This window comes from Dermacentor andersoni, unplaced genomic scaffold, assembly GCF_023375885.2.
Source record: "Dermacentor andersoni unplaced genomic scaffold, qqDerAnde1_hic_scaffold ctg00000062.1, whole genome shotgun sequence".
Lineage (NCBI taxonomy): Eukaryota > Metazoa > Arthropoda > Arachnida > Ixodida > Ixodidae > Dermacentor > Dermacentor andersoni.
This window is the reverse complement of record NW_027314774.1, coordinates 425,856-449,493: the sequence shown is the minus strand read 5'-3', so window position 1 is coordinate 449,493 and position 23,638 is coordinate 425,856.

The following is a 23,638-nucleotide window of genomic DNA, read 5'->3' as shown; positions in this document are numbered from 1 at the left end:
TGGATTTCTACCAAACGACGTGCTAAGCATGCCGATGCTGCTCTTTTTAGCACCCGCGCACGGATTTGTGCGAAAACGCGTTTTAAGCATGCACATGCATCTTTTGGTAGACGCGGATGAAGTTTTCTGCAAAACCACAAGATGTGCATGCAAATGGTGCTTTTGGCAGAACGCGCACGTGGATTTCTACCAAACGACGTGCTAAGCATGCCGATGCTGCTCTTTTTAGCACCCGCGCACGGATTTGTGCGAAAACGTGTTTTAAGCATGCACATGCATCTTTTGGTAGACGCGGATGAAGTTTTCTGCAAAACCACAAGATATGCATGCAAATGGTGCTTTTGGCAGAACGCGCACGTGGATTTCTACCAAACGACGTGCTAAGCATGCCGATGCTGCTCTTTTTAGCACCCGCGCACGGATTTGTGCGAAAACGCGTTTTAAGCATGCACATGCATCTTTTGGTAGACGCGGATGAAGTTTTCTGCAAAACCACAAGATGTGCATGCAAATGGTGCTTTTGGCAGAACGCGCACGTGGATTTCTACCAAACGACGTGCTAAGCATGCCGATGCTGCTCTTTTTAGCACCCGCGCACGGATTTGTGCGAAAACGCGTTTTAAGCATGCACATGCATCTTTTGCTAGACGCGGATGAAGTTTTCTGCAAAACCACAAGATGTGCATACAAATGGTGCTTTTGGCAGAACGCGCGCGTGGATTTCTACCAAACGACGTGCTAAGCATTTCGATGCTGCTCTTTTTAGCACCCGTGCACGGATTTGTGCGAAAACGCGTTTTAAGCATGCACAGGCATCTTTTGGTAGACGCGGATGAAGTTTTCTTCAAAACCACAATATGTGCATGCAAATGGTGCTTTTGGCAGAACGCGCACGTGGATTTCTACCAAACGACGTGCTAAGCATGCCGATGCTGCTCTTTTTAGCACCCGCGCACGGATTTGTGCGAAAACGCGTTTTAAGCATGCACATGCATCTTTTGGTAGACGCGGATGAAGTTTTCTGCAAAACCACAAGATGTGCATGCAAATGGTGCTTTTGGCAGAGCGCGCACGTGGATTTCTACCAAACGACGTGCTAAGCATGCCGATGCTGCTCTTTTTAGCACCCGCGCACGGATTTGTGCGAAAACGCGTTTTAAGCATGCACATGCATCTTTTGGTAGACGCGGATGAAGTTTTCTGAAAAACCACAAGATGTGCATGCAAATAGTGCTTTTGGCAGAACGCGCACGTGGATTTCTACCAAACGACGTGCTAAGCATGCCGATGCTGCTCTTTTTAGCACCCGCGCACGGATTTGTGCGAAAACGCGTTTTAAGCATGCACATGCATCTTTTGGTAGACGCGGATGAAGTTTTCTGCAAAACCACAAGATGTGCATGCAAACGGTGCTTTTGGCAGAACGCGCACGTGGATTTCTACCAAACGACGTGCTAAGCATGCCGATGCTGCTCTTTTTAGCACCCGCGCACGGGTTTGTGCGAGAACGCGTTTTAAGCATGCACATGCATCTTTTGGTAGACGCGGATGTTTTCTGCAAAACCACAAGATGTGCATGCAAACGGTGCTTTTGGCAGAACGCGCACGTGGATTTCTACCAAACGACGTGCTAAGCATGCCGATGCTGCTCTTTTTAGCACCCGCGCACGGATTTGGGCGAAAACGCGTTTTAAGCATGCACATGCATCTTTTGGTAGACGCGGATGAAGTTTTCTGCAAAACCACAAGATGTGCATGCAAATGGTGCTTTTGGCAGAACGCGCACGTGGATTTCTACCAAACGACGTGCTAAGCATGCCGATGCTGCCCTTTTTAGCACCCGCGCACGGATTTGTGCGAAAACGCGTTTTAAGCATGCACATGCATCTTTTGGTAGACGCGGATGAAGTTTTCTGCAAAACCACAAGATGTGCATGCAAATGGTGCTTTTGGAAGAACACGCACGTGGATTTCTACAAAACCACGTCTTAAGCATGCCGATGCTGCCCTTTTTAGCACCCGCGCACGGATTTGTGCGAAAACGCGTTTTAAGCATGCACATGCATCTTTTGGTAGACGCGGATGAAGTTTTCTGCAAAACCACAAGATGTGCATGCAAATGGTGCTTTTGGCAGAACGCGCACGTGGATTTCTACCAAACGACGTGCTAAGCATGCCGATGCTGCTCTTTTTAGCACCCGCGCACGGATTTGTGCGAAAACGCGTTTTAAGCATGCACATGCATCTTTTGGTAGACGCGGATGAAGTTTTCTGCAAAACCACAAGATGTGCATGCAAATGGTGCTTTTGGCAGAACGCGCACGTGGATTTCTACCAAACGACGTGCTAAGCATGCCGATGCTGCTCTTTTTAGCACCCGCGCACGGATTTGTGCGAAAACGCGCTTTAAGCATGCACATGCATCTTTTGGTAGACGCGGATGAAGTTTTCTGCAAAACCACAAGATGTGCATGCAAATGGTGCTTTTGGCAGAACGCGCACGTGGATTTCTACCAAACGACGTGCTAAGCATGCCGATGCTGCTCTTTTTAGCACCCGCGCACGGATTTGTGCGAAAACGCGTTTTAAGCATGCACATGCATCTTTTGGTAGACGCGGATGAAGTTTTCTGCAAAACCACAAGATGTGCATGCAAATGGTGCTTTTGGCAGAACGCGCACGTGGATTTCTACCAAACGACGTGCTAAGCATGCCGATGCTGCTCTTTTTAGCACCCGCGCACGGATTTGTGCGAAAACACGTTTTAAGCATGCACATGCATCTTTTGGTAGACGCGGATGAAGTTTTCTGCAAAACCACAAGATGTGCATGCAAATGGTGCTTTTGGCAGAACGCGCACGTGGATTTCTACCAAACGACGTGCTAAGCATGCCGATGGTGCTCTTTTTAGGACCCGCGCACGGATTTGTGCGAAAACGTGTTTTAAGCATCCATATGCATCTTTTGGTAGACGCGGATGAAGTTTTCTGCAAAACCACAAGATGTGCATGCAAATGGTGCTTTTGGCAGAACGCGCACGTGGATTTCTACCAAACGACGTGCTAAGCATGCCGATGCTGCTCTTTTTAGCACCCGCGCACGGATTTGTGCCAAAACGCGTTTTAAGCATGCACACGCATCTTTTGGTAGACGCGGATGAAGTTTTCTGCAAAACCACAAGATGTGCATGCAAATGGTGCTTTTGGCAGAACGCGCACGTGGATTTCTACCAAACCACGTGCTAAGCATGCCGATGCTGCTCTTTTTAGCACCCGCGCACGGATTTGTGCGAAAACGCGTTTTAAGCATGCACATGCATCTTTTGGTAGACGCGGATGAAGTTTTCTGCAAAACCACAAGATGTGCATGCAAATGGTGCTTTTGGCAGAACGCGCACGTGGATTTCTACCAAACGACGTGCTAAGCATGCCGATGCTGCTCTTTTTAGCACCCGCGCACGGATTTGTGCGAAAACGCGTTTTAAGCATGCACATGCATCTTTTGGTAGACGCGGATGAAGTTTTCTGCAAAACCACAAGATGTGCATGCAAATGGTGCTTTTGGCAGAACGCGCACGTGGATTTCTACCAAACGACGTGCTAAGCATGCCGATGCTGCTCTTTTTAGCACCCGCGCACGGATTTGTGCGAAAACGCGCTTTAAGCATGCACATGCATCTTTTGGTAGACGCGGATGAAGTTTTCTGCAAAACCACAAGATGTGCATGCAAATGGTGCTTTTGGCAGAACGCGCACGTGGATTTCTACCAAACGACGTGCTAAGCATGCCGATGGTGCTCTTTTTAGGACCCGCGCACGGATTTGTGCGAAAACGTGTTTTAAGCATCCATATGCATCTTTTGGTAGACGCGGATGAAGTTTTCTGCAAAACCACAAGATGTGCATGCAAATGGTGCTTTTGGCAGAACGCGCACGTGGATTTCTACCAAACGACGTGCTAAGCATGCCGATGCTGCTCTTTTTAGCACCCGCGCACGGATTTGTGCCAAAACGCGTTTTAAGCATGCACACGCATCTTTTGGTAGACGCGGATGAAGTTTTCTGCAAAACCACAAGATGTGCATGCAAATGGTGCTTTTGGCAGAACGCGCACGTGGATTTCTACCAAACGACGTGCTAAGCATGCCGATGCTGCTCTTTTTAGCACCCGCGCATGGATTTGTGCGAAAACGCGTTTTTAAGCATGCACATGCATCTTTTGGTAGACGCGGATGAAGTTTTCTGCAAAACCACAAGATGTGCATGCAAATGGTGCTTTTGGCAGAACGCGCACGTGGATTTCTACCAAACGACGTGCTAAGCATGCCGATGCTGCTCTTTTTAGCACCCGCGCACGGATTTGGGCGAAAACGCGTTTTAAGCATGCACATGCATCTTTTGGTAGACGCGGATGAAGGTTTCTGCAAAACCACAATATGTGCATGCAAATGGTGCTTTTGGCAGAACGCGCACGTGGATTTCTACCAAACCACGTGCTAAGCATGCCGATGCTGCTCTTTTTAGCACCCGCGCACGGATTTGTGCGAAAACGCGTTTTAAGCATGCACATGCATCTTTTGGTAGACGCGGATGAAGTTTTCTGCAAAACCACAAGATGTGCATGCAAATGGTGCTTTTGGCAGAACGCGCACGTGGATTTCTACCAAACGACGTGCTAAGCATGCCGATGCTGCTCTTTTTAGCACCCGCGCACGGATTTGTGCGAAAACGCGTTTTAAGCATGCACATGCATCTTTTGGTAGACGCGGATGAAGTTTTCTGCAAAACCACAAGATGTGCATGCAAATGGTGCTTTTGGCAGAACGCGCACGTGGATTTCTACCAAACGACGTGCTAAGCATGCCGATGCTGCTCTTTTTAGCACCCGCGCACGGATTTGTGCGAAAACGCGCTTTAAGCATGCACATGCATCTTTTGGTAGACGCGGATGAAGTTTTCTGCAAAACCACAAGATGTGCATGCAAATGGTGCTTTTGGCAGAACGCGCACGTGGATTTCTACCAAACGACGTGCTAAGCATGCCGATGCTGCTCTTTTTAGCACCCGCGCACGGATTTGTGCGAAAACGCGTTTTAAGCATGCACATGCATCTTTTGGTAGACGCGGATGAAGTTTTCTGCAAAACCACAAGATGTGCATGCAAATGGTGCTTTTGGCAGAACGCGCACGTGGATTTCTACCAAACGACGTGCTAAGCATGCCGATGCTGCTCTTTTTAGCACCCGCGCACGGATTTGTGCGAAAACGCGTTTTAAGCATGCACATGCATCTTTTGGTAGACGCGGATGAAGTTTTCTGCAAAACCACAAGATGTGCATGCAAATGGTGCTTTTGGCAGAACGCGCACGTGGATTTCTACCAAACGACGTGCTAAGCATGCCGATGGTGCTCTTTTTAGCACCCGCGCACGGATTTGTGCGAAAACGTGTTTTAAGCATCCATATGCACCTTTTGGTAGACGCGGATGAAGTTTTCTGCAAAACCACAAGATGTGCATGCAAATGGTGCTTTTGGCAGAACGCGCACGTGGATTTCTACCAAACGACGTGCTAAGCATGCCGATGCTGCTCTTTTTAGCACCCGCGCACGGATTTGTGCCAAAACGCGTTTTAAGCATGCACACGCATCTTTTGGTAGACGCGGATGAAGTTTTCTGCAAAACCACAAGATGTGCATGCAAATGGTGCTTTTGGCAGAACGCGCACGTGGATTTCTACCAAACGACGTGCTAAGCATGCCGATGCTGCTCTTTTTAGCACCCGCGCACGGATTTGTGCGAAAACGCGTTTTAAGCATGCACATGCATCTTTTGGTAGACGCGGATGAAGTTTTCTGCAAAACCACAAGATGTGCATGCAAATGGTGCTTTTGGCAGAACGCGCACGTGGATTTCTACCAAACGACGTGCTAAGCATGCCGATGCTGCTCTTTTTAGCACCCGCGCACGGATTTGGGCGAAAACGCGTTTTAAGCATGCACATGCATCTTTTGGTAGACGCGGAGGAAGGTTTCTGCAAAACCACAAGATGTGCATGCAAATGGTGCTTTTGGCAGAACGCGCACGTGGATTTCTACCAAACCACGTGCTAAGCATGCCGATGCTGCTCTTTTTAGCACCCGCGCACGGATTTGTGCGAAAACGCGTTTTAAGCATGCACATGCATCTTTTGGTAGACGCGGATGAAGGTTTCTGCAAAACCACAAGATGTGCATGCAAATGGTGCTTTTGGCAGAACGCGCACGTGGATTTCTACCAAACCACGTGCTAAGCATGCCGATGCTGCTCTTTTTAGCACCCTGCACGCATTTGTGCGAAAACGCGTTTTAAGCATGCACATGCATCTTTTGGTAGACGCGGATGAAGTTTTCTGCAAAACCACAAGATGTGTATGCAAATGGTGCTTTTGGCAGAACGCGCACGTGGATTTCTACCAAACGACGCGCTAAGCATGCCGATGCTGCTCTTTTTAGCACCCGCGCACGGATTTGTGCGAAAACGCGTTTTAAGCATGCACACGCATCTTTTGGTAGACGCGGATGAAGTTTTCTGCAAAACCACAAGATGTGCATGCAAATGGTGCTTTTGGCAGAACGCGCACGTGGATTTCTACCAAACGACGTGCTAAGCATGCCGATGCTGCTCTTTTTAGCACCCGCGCACGGATTTGTGCGAAAACGCGTTTTAAGCATGCACATGCATCTTTTGGTAGACGCGGATGAAGTTTTCTGCAAAACCACAAGATGTGCATGCAAATGGTGCTTTTGGCAGAACGCGCACGTGGATTTCTACCAAACGACGTGCTAAGCATGCCGATGCTGCTCTTTTTAGCACCCGCGCACGGATTTGGGCGAAAACGCGTTTTAAGCATGCACATGCATCTTTTGGTAGACGCGGAGGAAGGTTTCTGCAAAACCACAAGATGTGCATGCAAATGGTGCTTTTGGCAGAACGCGCACGTGGATTTCTACCAAACCACGTGCTAAGCATGCCGATGCTGCTCTTTTTAGCACCCGCGCACGGATTTGTGCGAAAACGCGTTTTAAGCATGCACATGCATCTTTTGGTAGACGCGGATGAAGTTTTCTGCAAAACCACAAGATGTGCATGCAAATGGTGCTTTTGGCAGAACGCGCACGTGGATTTCTACCAAACGACGTGCTAAGCATGCCGATGGTGCTCTTTTTAGCACCCGCGCACGGATTTGTGCCAAAACGCGTTTTAAGCATGCACACGCATCTTTTGGTAGTCGCGGATGAAGTTTTCTGCAAAACCACAAGATGTGCATGCAAATGGTGCTTTTTGGCAGAACGCGCACGTGGATTTCTACCAAACGACGTGCTAAGCATGCCGATGCTGCTCTTTTTAGCACCCGCGCACGGATTTGTGCGAAAACGCGTTTTAAGCATGCACATGCATCTTTTGGTAGACGCGGATGAAGTTTTCTGCAAAACCACAAGATGTGCATGCAAATGGTGCTTTTGGCAGAACGCGCACGTGGATTTCTACCAAACGACGTGCTAAGCATGCCGATGCTGCTCTTTTTAGCACCCGCGCACGGATTTGGGCGAAAACGCGTTTTAAGCATGCACATGCATCTTTTGGTAGACGCGGATGAAGGTTTCTGCAAAACCACAAGATGTGCATGCAAATGGTGCTTTTGGCAGAACGCGCACGTGGATTTCTACCAAACCACGTGCTAAGCATGCCGATGCTGCTCTTTTTAGCACCCTGCACGCATTTGTGCGAAAACGCGTTTTAAGCATGCACATGCATCTTTTGGTAGACGCGGATGAAGTTTTCTGCAAAACCACAAGATGTGTATGCAAATGGTGCTTTTGGCAGAACGCGCACGTGGATTTCTACCAAACGACGCGCTAAGCATGCCGATGCTGCTCCTTTTTAGCACCCGCGCACGGATTTGTGCGAAAACGCGTTTTAAGCATGCACATGCATCTTTTGGTAGACGCGGATGAAGTTTTCTGCAAAACCACAAGATGTGCATGCAAATGGTGCTTTTGGCAGAACGCGCACGTGGATTTCTACCAAACGACGTGCTAAGCATGCCGATGGTGCTCTTTTTAGCACCCGCGCACGGATTTGTGCGAAAACGTGTTTTAAGCATCCATATGCATCTTTTGGTAGACGCGGATGAAGTTTTCTGCAAAACCACAAGATGTGCATGCAAATGGTGCTTTTGGCAGAACGCGCACGTGGATTTCTACCAAACGACGTGCTAAGCATGCCGATGCTGCTCTTTTTAGCACCCCGCGCACGGATTTGTGCCAAAACGCGTTTTAAGCATGCACACGCATCTTTTGGTAGACGCGGATGAAGTTTTCTGCAAAACCACAAGATGTGCATATAAATGGTGCTTTTGGCAGAACGCGCACGTGGATTTCTACCAAACGACGTGCTAAGCATGCCGATGCTGCTCTTTTTAGCACCCGCGCACGGATTTGTGCGAAAAACGCGTTTTAAGCATGCACATGCATCTTTTGGTAGACGCGGATGAAGTTTTCTGCAAAACCACAAGATGTGCATGCAAATGGTGCTTTTGGCAGAACGCGCACGTGGATTTCTACCAAACGACGTGCTAAGCATGCCGATGCTGCTCTTTTTAGCACCTGCGCACGGATTTGGGCGAAAACGCGTTTTAAGCATGCACATGCATCTTTTCGTAGACGCGGATGAAGGTTTCTGCAAAACCACAAGATGTGCATGCAAATGGTGCTTTTGGCAGAACGCGCACGTGGATTTCTACCAAACGACGTGCTAAGCATGCCGATGCTGCCTCTTTTTAGCACCCGCGCACGGATTTGGGCGAAAACGCGTTTTTAAGCATGCACATGCATCTTTTGGTAGACGCGGATGAAGGTTTCTGCAAAACCACAAGATGTGCATGCAAATGGTGCTTTTGGCAGAAACGCGCACGTGGATTTCTACCAAACCACGTGCTAAGCATGCCGATGCTGCTCTTTTTAGCACCCCGCGCACGGATTTGTGCGAAAACGCGTTTTAAGCATGCACATGCATCTTTTGGTAGACGCGGATGAAGTTTTCTGCAAAACCACAAGATGTGCATGCAAATGGTGCTTTTGGCAGAACGCGCACGTGGATTTCTACCAAACGACGCGCTAAGCATGCCGATGCTGCTCTTTTTAGCACCCGCGCACGGATTTGTGCGAAAACGCGTTTTAAGCATGCACATGCATCTTTTTGGTAGACGCGGATGAAGTTTTCTGCAAAACCACAAGATGTGCATTGCAAATGGTGCTTTTGGCAGAACGCGCACGTGGATTTCTACCAAACGACGTGCTAAGCATGCCGATGGTGCTCTTTTTAGCACCCGCGCACGGATTTGTGCGAAAACGTGTTTTAAGCATCCATATGCATCTTTTGGTAGACGCGGATGAAGTTTTCTGCAAAACCACAAGATGTGCATGCAAATGGTGCTTTTGGCAGAACGCCAACGTGGATTTCTACCAAACGACGTGCTAAGCATGCCGATGCTGCTCTTTTTAGCACCCGCGCATGGATTTGTGCGAAAACGCGTTTTTAAGCATGCACATGCATCTTTTGGTAGACGCGGATGAAGGTTTCTGCAAAACCACAAGATGTGCATGCAAATGGTGCTTTTGGAAGAACGCGCACGTGGATTTCTACCAAACGACGTGCTAAGCATGCCGATGCTGCTCTTTTTAGCACCCGCGCACGGATTTGGGCGAAAACGCGTTTTAAGCATGCACATGCATCTTTTGGTAGACGCGGATGAAGGTTTCTGCAAAAACCACAAGATGTGCATGCAAATGGTGCTTTTGGCAGAACGCGCACGTGGATTTCTACCAAACCACGTGCTAAGCATGTCGATGCTGCTCTTTTTAGCACCCGCGCACGGATTTGGGCGAAAACGCGTTTTAAGCATGCACATGCATCTTTTGGTAGACGCGGATGAAGGTTTCTGCAATACCACAAGATGTGCATGCAAATGGTGCTTTTGGCAGAACGCGCACGTGGATTTCTACCAAACCACGTGCTAAGCATGCCGATGCTGCTCTTTTTAGCACCCGCGCACGGATTTGTGCGAAAACGCGTTTTAAGCATGCGCATGCATCTTTTGGTAGACGCGGATGAAGTTTTCTGCAAAACCACAAGATGTGCATGCAAATGGTGCTTTTGGCAGAACGCGCACGTGGATTTCTACCAAACGACGCGCTAAGCATGCCGATGCTGCTCTTTTTAAGCACCCCGCGCACGGATTTGTGCGAAAACGCGTTTTAAGCATGCACATGCATCTTTTGGTAGACGCGGATGAAGTTTTCTGCAAAACCACAAGATGTGCATGCAAATGGTGCTTTTGGCAGAACGCGCACGTGGATTTCTACCAAACGACGTGCTAAGCATGCCGATGGTGCTCTTTTTAGCACCCGCGCACGGATTTGTGCGAAAACGTGTTTTAAGCATCCATATGCATCTTTTGGTAGACGCGGATGAAGTTTTCTGCAAAACCACAAGATGTGCATGCAAATGGTGCTTTTGGCAGAACGCGCACGTGGATTTCTACCAAACGACGTGCTAAGCATGCCGATGCTGCTCTTTTTAGCACCCGCGCACGGATTTGTGCCAAAACGCGTTTTAAGCATGCACACGCATCTTTTGGTAGACGCGGATGAAGTTTTCTGCAAAACCACAAGATGTGCATGCAAATGGTGCTTTTGGCAGAACGCGCACGTGGATTTCTACCAAACGACGTGCTAAGCATGCCGATGCTGCTCTTTTTAGCACCCGCGCACGGATTTGTGCGAAAACGCGTTTTAAGCATGCACATGCATCTTTTGGTAGACGCGGATGAAGTTTTCTGCAAAACCACAAGATGTGCATGCAAATGGTGCTTTTGGCAGAACGCGCACGTGGATTTCTACCAAACGACGTGCTAAGCATGCCGATGCTGCTCTTTTTAGCACCCGCGCACGGATTTGGGCGAAAACGCGTTTTAAGCATGCACATGCATCTTTTGGTAGACGCGGATGAAGGTTTCTGCAAAACCACAAGATGTGCATGCAAATGGTGCTTTTGGCAGAACGCGCACGTGGATTTCTACCAAACCACGTGCTAAGCATGCCGATGCTGCTCTTTTTAGCACCCGCGCACGGATTTGTGCGAAAACGCGTTTTAAGCATGCACATGCATCTTTTGGTAGACGCGGATGAAGTTTTCTGCAAAACCACAAGATGTGCATGCAAATGGTGCTTTTGGCAGAACGCGCACGTGGATTTCTACCAAACGACGCGCTAAGCATGCCGATGCTGCTCTTTTTAGCACCCGCGCACGGATTTGTGCGAAAACGCGTTTTAAGCATGCACATGCATCTTTTGGTAGACGCGGATGAAGTTTTCTGCAAAACCACAAGATGTGCATGCAAATGGTGCTTTTGGCAGAACGCGCACGTGGATTTCTACCAAACGACGTGCTAAGCATGCCGATGGTGCTCTTTTTAGCACCCGCGCACGGATTTGTGCGAAAACGTGTTTTAAGCATCCATATGCATCTTTTGGTAGACGCGGATGAAGTTTTCTGCAAAACCACAAGATGTGCATGCAAATGGTGCTTTTGGCAGAACGCCAACGTGGATTTCTACCAAACGACGTGCTAAGCATGCCGATGCTGCTCTTTTTAGCACCCGCGCATGGATTTGTGCGAAAACGCGTTTTAAGCATGCACATGCATCTTTTGGTAGACGCGGATGAAGGTTTCTGCAAAACCACAAGATGTGCATGCAAATGGTGCTGTTGGCAGAACGCGCACGTGGATTTCTACCAAACCACGTGCTAAGCATGCCGATGCTGCTCTTTTTAGCACCCGCGCACGGATTTGTACGAAAACGCGTTTTAAGCATGCACATGCATCTTTTGGTAGACGCGGATGAAGTTTTCTGCAAAACCACAAGATGTGCATGCAAATGGTGCTTTTGGCAGAACGCGCACGTGGATTTCTACCAAACGACGCGCTAAGCATGCCGATGCTGCTCTTTTTAGCACCCGCGCACGGATTTGTGCGAAAACGCGTTTTAAGCATGCACATGCATCTTTTGGTAGACGCGGATGAAGTTTTCTGCAAAACCACAAGATGTGCATGCAAATGGTGCTTTTGGCAGAACGCGCACGTGGATTTCTACCAAACGACGTGCTAAGCATGCCGATGCTGCTCTTTTTAGCACCCGCGCACGGATTTGTGCGAAAACGCGTTTTAAGCATGCACATGCATCTTTTGGTAGACGCGGATGAAGTTTTCTGCAAAACCACAAGATGTGCATGCAAATGGTGCTTTTGGCAGAACGCGCACGTGGATTTCTACCAAACGACGTGCTAAGCATGCCGATGCTGCTCTTTTTAGCACCCGCGCACGGATTTGGGCGAAAACGCGTTTTAAGCATGCACATGCATCTTTTGGTAGACGCGGATGAAGTTTTCTGCAAAACCACAAGATGTGCATGCAAATGGTGCTTTTGGCAGAACGCCAACGTGGATTCTTCTACCAAACGACGTGCTAAGCATGCCGATGCTGCTCTTTTTAGCACCCGCGCATGGATTTGTGCGAAAAACGCGTTTTAAGCATGCACATGCATCTTTTGGTAGACGCGGATGAAGGTTTCTGCAAAACCACAAGATGTGCATGCAAATGGTGCTTTTGGCAGAACGCGCACGTGGATTTCTACCAAACCACGTGCTAAGCATGCCGATGCTGCTCTTTTTAGCACCCGCGCACGGATTTGTGCGAAAACGCGTTTTAAGCATGCACATGCATCTTTTGGTAGACGCGGATGAAGTTTTCTGCAAAACCACAAGATGTGCATGCAAATGGTGCTTTTGGCAGAACGCGCACGTGGATTTCTACCAAACGACGCGCTAAGCATGCCGATGCTGCTCTTTTTAGCACCCGCGCACGGATTTGTGCGAAAACGCGTTTTAAGCATGCACATGCATCTTTTGGTAGACGCGGATGAAGTTTTTCTGCAAAACCACAAGATGTGCATGCAAATGGTGCTTTTGGCAGAACGCGCACGTGGATTTCTACCAAACGACGTGCTAAGCATGCCGATGCTGCTCTTTTTAGCACCCGCGCACGGATTTGTGCGAAAAACGCGCTTTAAGCATGCACATGCATCTTTTGGTAGACGCGGATGAAGTTTTCTGCAAAACCACAAGATGTGCATGCAAATGGTGCTTTTGGCAGAACGCGCACGTGGATTTCTACCAAACGACGTGCTAAGCATGCCGATGCTGCTTTTTTTAGCACCCGCGCACGGATTTGTGCGAAAACGCGTTCTAAGCATGCACATGCATCTTTTGGTAGACGCGGATGAAGTTTTCTGCAAAGCCACAAGATGTGCATGCAAATGGTGCTTTTGGCAGAAACGCGCACGTGGATTTCTACCAAACGACGTGCTAAGCATGCCGATGCTGCTCTTTTTAGCACCCGCGCACGGATTTGTGCGAAAACGCGTTTTAAGCATGCACATGCATCTTTTGGTAGACGCGGATGAAGTTTTCTGCAAAACCACAAGATGTGCATGCAAATGGTGCTTTTGGCAGAACGCGCACGTGGATTTCTACCAAACGACGTGCTAAGCATGCCGATGCTGCTCTTTTTAGCACCCGCGCACGGATTTGTGCGAAAACGTGTTTTAAGCATGCACATGCATCTTTTGGTAGACGCGGATGAAGTTTTCTGCAAAACCACAAGATATGCATGCAAATGGTGCTTTTGGCAGAACGCGCACGTGGATTTCTACCAAACGACGTGCTAAGCATGCCGATGCTGCTCTTTTTTAGCACCCGCGCACGGATTTGTGCGAAAACGCGTTTTAAGCATGCACATGCATCTTTTGGTAGACGCGGATGAAGTTTTCTGCAAAACCACAAGATGTGCATGCAAATGGTGCTTTTGGCAGAACGCGCACGTGGATTTCTACCAAACGACGTGCTAAGCATGCCGATGCTGCTCTTTTTAGCACCCGCGCACGGATTTGTGCGAAAACGCGTTTTAAGCATGCACATGCATCTTTTGGTAGACGCGGATGAAGTTTTCTGCAAAACCACAAGATGTGCATGCAAATGGTGCTTTTGGCAGAACGCGCACGTGGATTTCTACCAAACGACGCGCTAAGCATGCCGATGCTGCTCTTTTTAGCACCCGCGCACGGATTTGTGCGAAAACGCGTTTTAAGCATGCACATGCATCTTTTGGTAGACGCGGATGAAGTTTTCTGCAAAACCACAAGATGTGCATGCAAATGGTGCTTTTGGCAGAACGCGCACGTGGATTTCTACCAAACGACGTGCTAAGCATGCCGATGCTGCTCTTTTTAGCACCCCGCGCACGGATTTGTGCGAAAACGCGCTTTAAGCATGCACATGCATCTTTTGGTAGACGCGGATGAAGTTTTCTGCAAAACCACAAGATGTGCATGCAAATGATGCTTTTGGCAGAACTCGCACGTGGATTTCTACCAAACGACGTGCTAAGCATGCCGATGCTGCTCTTTTTAGCACCCTCGCACGGATTTGTGCGAAAACGCGTTTTAAGCATGCACATGCATCTTTTGGTAGACGCGGATGAAGTTTTCTGCAAAGCCACAAGATGTGCATGCAAATGGTGCTTTTGGCAGAACGCGCACGTGGATTTCTACCAAAACGACGTGCTAAGCATGCCGATGCTGCTCTTTTTAGCACCCCGCGCACGGATTTGTGCGAAAACGCGTTTTAAGCATGCACATGCATCTTTTGGTAGACGCGGATGAAGTTTTCCTGCAAAACCACAAGATGTGCATGCAAATGGTGCTTTTGGCAGAACGCGCACGTGGATTTCTACCAAACGACGTGCTAAGCATGCCGATGCTGCTCTTTTTAGCACCCGCGCACGGATTTGTGCGAAAACGTGTTTTAAGCATGCACATGCATCTTTTGGTAGACGCGGATGAAGTTTTCTGCAAAACCACAAGATATGCATGCAAATGGTGCTTTTGGCAGAACGCGCACGTGGATTTCTACCAAACGACGTGCTAAGCATGCCGATGCTGCTCTTTTTAGCACCCGCGCACGGATTTGTGCGAAAACGCGTTTTTAAGCATGCACATGCATCTTTTGGTAGACGCGGATGAAGTTTTCTGCAAAACCACAAGATGTGCATGCAAATGGTGCTTTTGGCAGAACGCGCACGTGGATTTCTACCAAACGACGTGCTAAGCATGCCGATGCTGCTCTTTTTAGCACCCGCGCACGGATTTGTGCGAAAACGCGTTTTAAGCATGCACATGCATCTTTTGCTAGACGCGGATGAAGTTTTCTGCAAAACCACAAGATGTGCATGCAAATGGTGCTTTTGGCAGAACCGCGCGCGTGGATTTCTACCAAACGACGTGCTAAGCATTTCGATGCTGCTCTTTTAGCACCCGTGCACGGATTTGTGCGAAAACGCGTTTTAAGCATGCACAGGCATCTTTTGGTAGACGCGGATGAAGTTTTCTGCAAAACCACAAGATGTGCATGCAAATGGTGCTTTTGGAAGAACGCGCACGTGGGATTTCTACCAAACGACGTGCTAAGCATGCCGATGCTGCTCTTTTTAGCACCCCGCGCACGGATTTGTGCGAAAACGCGTTTTAAGCATGCACATGCATCTTTTGGCAGACGCGGATGAAGTTTTCTGCAAAACCACAATATGTGCATGCAAATGGTGCTTTTGGCAGAACGCGCACGTGGATTTCTACCAAACGACGTGCTAAGCATGCCGATGCTGCTCTTTTTAGCACCCGCGCACGGATTTGTGCGAAAACGCGTTTTAAGCATGCACATGCATCTTTTGGTAGACGCGGATGAAGTTTTCTGCAAAACCACAAGATGTGCATGCAAATGGTGCTTTTGGCAGAGCGCGCACGTGGATTTCTACCAAACGACGTGCTAAGCATGCCGATGCTGCTCTTTTTAGCACCCGCGCACGGATTTGTGCGAAAACGCGTTTTAAGCATGCACATGCATCTTTTGGTAGACGCGGATGAAGTTTTCTGCAAAACCACAAGATGTGCATGCAAATAGTGCTTTTGGCAGAACGTGCACGTGGATTTCTACCAAACGACGTGCTAAGCATGCCGATGCTGCTCTTTTTGCCACCCCCGCGCACGGATTTGTGCGAAAACGCGTTTTAAGCATGCACATGCATCTTTTGGTAGACGCGGATGAAGTTTTCTGCAAAACCACAAGATGTGCATGCAAACGGTGCTTTTGGCAGAACGCGCACGTGGATTTCTACCAAACGACGTGCTAAGCATGCCGATGCTGCTCTTTTTAGCACCCGCGCACGGGTTTGTGCGAGAACGCGTTTTAAGCATGCACATGCATCTTTTGGTAGACGCGGATGTTTTCTGCAAAACCACAAGATGTGCATGCAAATGGTGCTTTTGGCAGAACGCGCACGTGGATTTCTACCAAACGACGTGCTAAGCATGCCGATGCTGCTCTTTTTAGCACCCGCGCACGGATTTGTGCGAAAACGCGTTTTAATCATGCACATGCATCTTTTGCTAGACGCGGATCAAGTTTTCTGCAAAACCACAAGATGTGCATGCAAATGGTGCTTTTGGCAGAACGCGCGCGTGGATTTCTACCAAACGACGTGCTAAGCATGCCGATGCTGCTCTTTTTAGCACCCCGCGCACGGATTTGTGCGAAAACGCGTTTTAAGCACTGCACAGGCATCTTTTGGTAGACGCGGATGAAGTTTTCTGCAAAACCACAAGATGTGCATGCAAATGGTGCTTTTGGAAGAACGCGCACGTGGATTTCTACCAAACGACGTGCTAAGCATGCCGATGCTGCTCTTTTTAGCACCCGCGCACGGATTTGTGCGAAAACGCGTTTTAAGCATGCACATGCATCTTTTGGTAGACGCGGATGAAGTTTTCTGCAAAACCACAAGATGTGCATGCAAATGGTGCTTTTGGCAGAGCGCGCACGTGGATTTCTACCAAACGACGTGCTAAGCATGCCGATGCTGCTCTTTTTAGCACCCGCGCACGGATTTGTGCGAAAACGCATTTTAAGCATGCACATGCATCTTTTGGTAGACGCGGATGAAGTTTTCTGCAAAACCACAAGATGTGCATGCAAATAGTGCTTTTGGCAGAACGCGCACGTGGATTTCTACCAAACGACGTGCTAAGCATGCCGATGCTGCTCTTTTTAGCACCCGCGCACGGATTTGTGCGAAAACGCGTTTTAAGCATGCACATGCATCTTTTGGTAGACGCGGATGAAGTTTTCTGCAAAACCACAAGATGTGCATGCAAATGGTGCTTTTGGCAGAACGCGCACGTGGATTTCTACCAAACGACGTGCTAAGCATGCCGATGCTGCTCTTTTTAGCACCCGCGCACGGATTTGTGCGAGAACGCGTTTTAAGCATGCACATGCATCTTTTGGTAGACGCGGATGTTTTCTGCAAAACCACAAGATGTGCATGCAAATGGTGCCTTTGGCAGAACGCGCACGTGGATTTCTACCAAACGACGTGCTAAGCATGCCGATGCTGCTTTTTTTAGCACCCGCGCACGGATTTGTGCGAAAACGCGTTTTAAGCATGCACATGCATCTTTTGGTAGACGCGGATGAAGTTTTCTGCAAAACCACAAGATGTGCATGCAAATGGTGCTTTTGGCAGAACGCGCACGTGGATTTCTACCAAACGACGTGCAAACATGCCGATGCTGCTCTTTTTAGCAACCGCGCACGGATTTGGGCGAAAACGCGTTTTAAGCATGCACATGCATCTTTTGGTAGACGCGGATGAAGTTTTCTGCAAAACCACAAGATGTGCATGCAAATGGTGCTTTTGGCAGAACGCGCACGTGGATTTCTACCAAACCACGTGCTAAGCATGCCGATGCTGCTCTTTTTAGCACCCGCGCACGGATTTGTGCGAAAACGCGTTTTAAGCATGCACATGCATCTTTTGGTAGACGCGGATGAAGTTTTCTGCAAAACCACAAGATGTGCATGCAAATGGTGCTTTTGGCAGAACGCGCACGTGGATTTCTACCAAACGACGCGCTAAGCATGCCGATGCTGCTCTTTTTAGCACCCGCGCACGGATTTGTGCGAAAACGCGTTTTAAGCATGCACATGCATCTTTTGGTAGACGCGGATGAAGTTTTCTGCAAAACCACAAGATGTGCATGCAAATGGTGCTTTTGGCAGAACGCGCACGTGGATTTCTACCAAACGACGTGCTAAGCATGCCGATGCTGCTCCTTTTAGCACCCGCGCACGGATTTGTGCGAAAACGCGTTTTAAGCATGCACATGCATCTTTTGGTAGACGCGGATGAAGTTTTCTGCAAAACCACAAGATGTGCATGCAAATGCTGCTTTTGGCAGAACGCGCACGTGGATTTCTACCAAACGACGTGCTAAGCATGCCGATGCTGCTCTTTTTAGCACCCGCGCACGGATTTGTGCGAAAACGCGTTTTAAGCATGCACATGCATCTTTTGGTAGACGCGGATGAAGTTTTCTGCAAAACCACAAGATGTGCATGAAAATGGTGCTTTTGGCAGAACGCGCACGTGGATTTCTACCAAACGACGTGCTAAGCATGCCGATGCTGCTCTTTTTAGCACCCGCGCACGGATTTGTGCGAAAACGCGTTTTAAGCACTGCACAGGCATCTTTTGGTAGACGCGGATGAAGTTTTCTGCAAAACCACAAGATGTGCATGCAAATGGTGCTTTTGGAAGAACGCGCACGTGGATTTCTACCAAACGACGTGCTAAGCATGCCGATGCTGCTCTTTTTAGCACCCGCGCACGGATTTGTGCGAAAACGCGTTTTAAGCATGCACATGCATCTTTTGGTAGACGCGGATGAAGTTTTCTGCAAAACCACAAGATGTGCATGCAAATGGTGCTTTTGGCAGAGCGCGCACGTGGATTTCTACCAAACGACGTGCTAAGCATGCCGATGCTGCTCTTTTTAGCACCCGCGCACGGATTTGTGCGAAAACGCGTTTTAAGCATGCACATGCATCTTTTGGTAGACGCGGATGAAGTTTTCTGCAAAACCACAAGATGTGCATGCAAATAGTGCTTTTGGCAGAACGCGCACGTGGATTTCTACCAAACGACGTGCTAAGCATGCCGATGCTGCTCTTTTTAGCACCCGCGCACGGATTTGTGCGAAAATGCGTTTTAAGCATGCACATGCATCTTTTGGTAGACGCGGATGAAGTTTTCTGCAAAACCACAAGATGTGCATGCAAATGGTGCGTTTGGCAGAACGCGCACGTGGATTTCTACCAAACGACGTGCTAAGCATGCCGATGCTGCTCTTTTTAGCACCCGCGCACGGATTTGTGCGAGAACGCGTTTTAAGCATGCACATGCATCTTTTGGTAGACGCGGATGTTTTCTGCAAAACCACAAGATGTGCATGCAAATGGTGCCTTTGGCAGAACGCGCACGTGGATTTCTACCAAACGACGTGCTAAGCATGCCGATGCTGCTTTTTTTAGCACCCGCGCACGGATTTGTGCGAAAACGCGTTTTAAGCATGCACATGCATCTTTTGGTAGACGCGGATGAAGTTTTCTGCAAAACCACAAGATATGCATGCAAATGGTGCTTTTGGCAGAACGCACACGTGGATTTCTACCAAACGACGTGCAAACATGCCGATGCTGCTCTTTTTAGCACCCGCGCACGGATTTGGGCGAAAACGCGTTTTAAGCATGCACATGCATCTTTTGGTAGACGCGGATGAAGTTTTCTGCAAAACCACAAGATGTGCATGCAAATGGTGCTTTTGGCAGAACGCGCACGTGGATTTCTACCAAACCACGTGCTAAGCATGCCGATGCTGCTCTTTTTAGCACCCGCGCACGGATTTGTGCGAAAACGCGTTTTAAGCATGCACATGCATCTTTTGGTAGACGCGGATGAAGTTTTCTGCAAAACCACAAGATGTGCATGCAAATGGTGCTTTTGGCAGAACGCGCACGTGGATTTCTACCAAACGACGCGCTAAGCATGCCGATGCTGCTCTTTTTAGCACCCGCGCACGGATTTGTGCGAAAACGCGTTTTAAGCATGCACATGCATCTTTTGGTAGACGCGGATGAAGTTTTCTGCAAAACCACAAGATGTGCATGCAAATGGTGCTTTTGGCAGAACGCGCACGTGGATTTCTACCAAACGACGTGCTAAGCATGCCGATGCTGCTCCTTTTAGCACCCGCGCACGGATTTGTGCGAAAACGCGTTTTAAGCATGCACATGCATCTTTTGGTAGACGCGGATGAAGTTTTCTGCAAAACCACAAGATGTGCATGCAAATGCTGCTTTTGGCAGAACGCGCACGTGGATTTCTACCAAACGACGTGCTAAGCATGCCGATGCTGCTCTTTTTAGCACCCGCGCACGGATTTGTGCGAAAACGCGTTTTAAGCATGCACATGCATCTTTTGGTAGACGCGGATGAAGTTTTCTGCAAAACCACAAGATGTGCATGCAAATGATGCTTTTGGGAGAACGCGCACGTGGATTTCTACCAAACGACGTGCTAAGCATGCCGATGCTGCTCTTTTTAGCACCGGCGCACGGATTTGTGCGAAAACGCGTTTTAAGCAAGCACATGCATCTTTTGGTAGACGCGGATGAAGTTTTCTGCAAAACCACAAGATGTGCATGCAAATGGTGCTTTTGGCAGAACGCGCACGTGGATTTCTACCAAACGACGTGCTAAGCATGCCGATGCTGCTCTTTTTAGCACCCGCGCACGGATTTGTGCGAAAACGCGTTTTAAGCATGCACATGCATCTTTTGGTAGACGCGGATGAAGTTTTCTGCAAAACCACAAGATGTGCGTGCAAATGGTGCTTTTGGCAGAACGCGCACGTGGATTTCTACCAAACGACGTGCTAAGCATGCCGATGCTGCTCTTTTTAGCACCCGCGCACGGATTTGTGCGAAAACGCGTTTTAAGCATGCACATGCATCTTTTGGTAGACGCGGATGAAGTTTTCTGCAAAACCACAAGATGTGCATGCAAATGGTGCTTTTTGCAGAACGCGCACGTGGATTTCTACCAAACGACGTGCTAAGCATGCCGATGCTGCTCTTTTGAGCACCCGCGCACGGATTTGTGCGAAAACGCGTTTTAAGCATGCACATGCATCTTTTGGTAGACGCGGATGAAGTTTTCTGCAAAACCACAAGATGTGCATGCAAATGGTGCTTTTGGCAGAACGCGCCCGTGGATTTCTACCAAACGTCGTGCTAAGCATGCCGATGCTGCTCTTTTTAGCACCCGCGCACGGATTTGTGCGAAAACGCGTTTTAAGCATGCACATGCATCTTTGGTAGACGCGGATGAAGTTTTCTGCAAAACCACAAGATGTGCATGCAAATGGTGCTTTTGGCAGAATGCGCACGTGGATTTCTACCAAACGACGTGCTAAGCATGCCGATGCTGCTCTTTTTAGCACCCGCGCACGGATTTGTGCGAAAACGCGTTTTAAGCATGCACATGCATCTTTTGGTAGACGCGGATGAAGTTTTCTGCAAAACCACAAGATGTGCATGCAAATGGTGCTTTTGGCAGAACGCGCACGTGGATTTCTACCAAACGACGTGCTAAGCATGCCGATGCTGCTCTTTTTAGCACCCGCGCACGGATTTGTGCGAAAACGCGTTTTAAGCATGCACATGCATCTTTTGGTAGACGCGGATGAAGTTTTCTGCAAAACCACAAGATGTGCATGCAAATGGTGCTTTTGGCAGAACGCGCACGTGGATTTCTACCAAACGACGTGCTAAGCATGCCGATGCTGCTCTTTTTAGCACCCGCGCACGGATTTGTGCGAAAACGCGTTTTAAGCATGCACATGCATCTTTTGGTAGACGCGGATGAAGTTTTCTGCAAAACCACAAGATGTGCATGCAAATGGTGCTTTTGGCAGAGCGCGCACGTGGATTTCTACCAAACGACGTGCTAAGCATGCCGATGCTGCTCTTTTTAGCACCCGCGCACGGATTTGTGCGAAAACGCGTTTTAAGCATGCACATGCATCTTTTGGTAGACGCGGATGAAGTTTTCTGCAAAACCACAAGATGTGCATGCAAATAGTGCTTTTGGCAGAACGCGCACGTGGATTTCTACCAAACGACGTGCTAAGCATGCCGATGCTGCTCTTTTTAGCACCCGCGCACGGATTTGTGCGAAAACGCGTTTTAAGCATGCACATGCATCTTTTGGTAGACGCGGATGAAGTTTTCTGCAAAACCACAAGATGTGCATGCAAATGGTGCTTTTGGCAGAACGCGCACGTGGATTTCTACCAAACGACGTGCTAAGCATGCCGATGCTGCTCTTTTTAGCACCCGCGCACGGATTTGTGCGAGAACGCGTTTTAAGCATGCACATGCATCTTTTGGTAGACGCGGATGTTTTCTGCAAAACCACAAGATGTGCATGCAAATGGTGCCTTTGGCAGAACGCGCACGTGGATTTCTACCAAACGACGTGCTAAGCATGCCGATGCTGCTTTTTTTAGCACCCGCGCACGGATTTGTGCGAAAACGCGTTTTAAGCATGCACATGCATCTTTTGGTAGACGCGGATGAAGTTTTCTGCAAAACCACAAGATGTGCATGCAAATGGTGCTTTTGGCAGAACGCGCACGTGGATTTCTACCAAACGACGTGCAAACATGCCGATGCTGCTCTTTTTAGCACCCGCGCACGGATTTGGGCGAAAACGCGTTTTAAGCATGCACATGCATCTTTTGGTAGACGCGGATGAAGTTTTCTGCAAAACCACAAGATGTGCATGCAAATGGTGCTTTTGGCAGAACGCGCACGTGGATTTCTACCAAACCACGTGCTAAGCATGCCGATGCTGCTCTTTTTAGCACCCGCGCACGGATTTGTGCGAAAACGCGTTTTAAGCATGCACATGCATCTTTTGGTAGACGCGGATGAAGTTTTCTGCAAAACCACAAGATGTGCATGCAAATGGTGCTTTTGGCAGAACGCGCACGTGGATTTCTACCAAACGACGCGCTAAGCATGCCGATGCTGCTCTTTTTAGCACCCGCGCACGGATTTGTGCGAAAACGCGTTTTAAGCATGCACATGCATCTTTTGGTAGACGCGGATGAAGTTTTCTGCAAAACCACAAGATGTGCATGCAAATGGTGCTTTTGGCAGAACGCGCACGTGGATTTCTACCAAACGACGTGCTAAGCATGCCGATGCTGCTCCTTTTAGCACCCGCGCACGGATTTGTGCGAAAACGCGTTTTAAGCATGCACATGCATCTTTTGGTAGACGCGGATGAAGTTTTCTGCAAAACCACAAGATGTGCATGCAAATGCTGCTTTTGGCAGAACGCGCACGTGGATTTCTACCAAACGACGTGCTAAGCATGCCGATGCTGCTCTTTTTAGCACCCGCGCACGGATTTGTGCGAAAACGCGTTTTAAGCATGCACATGCATCTTTTGGTAGACGCGGATGAAGTTTTCTGCAAAACCACAAGATGTGCATGAAAATGGTGCTTTTGGCAGAACGCGC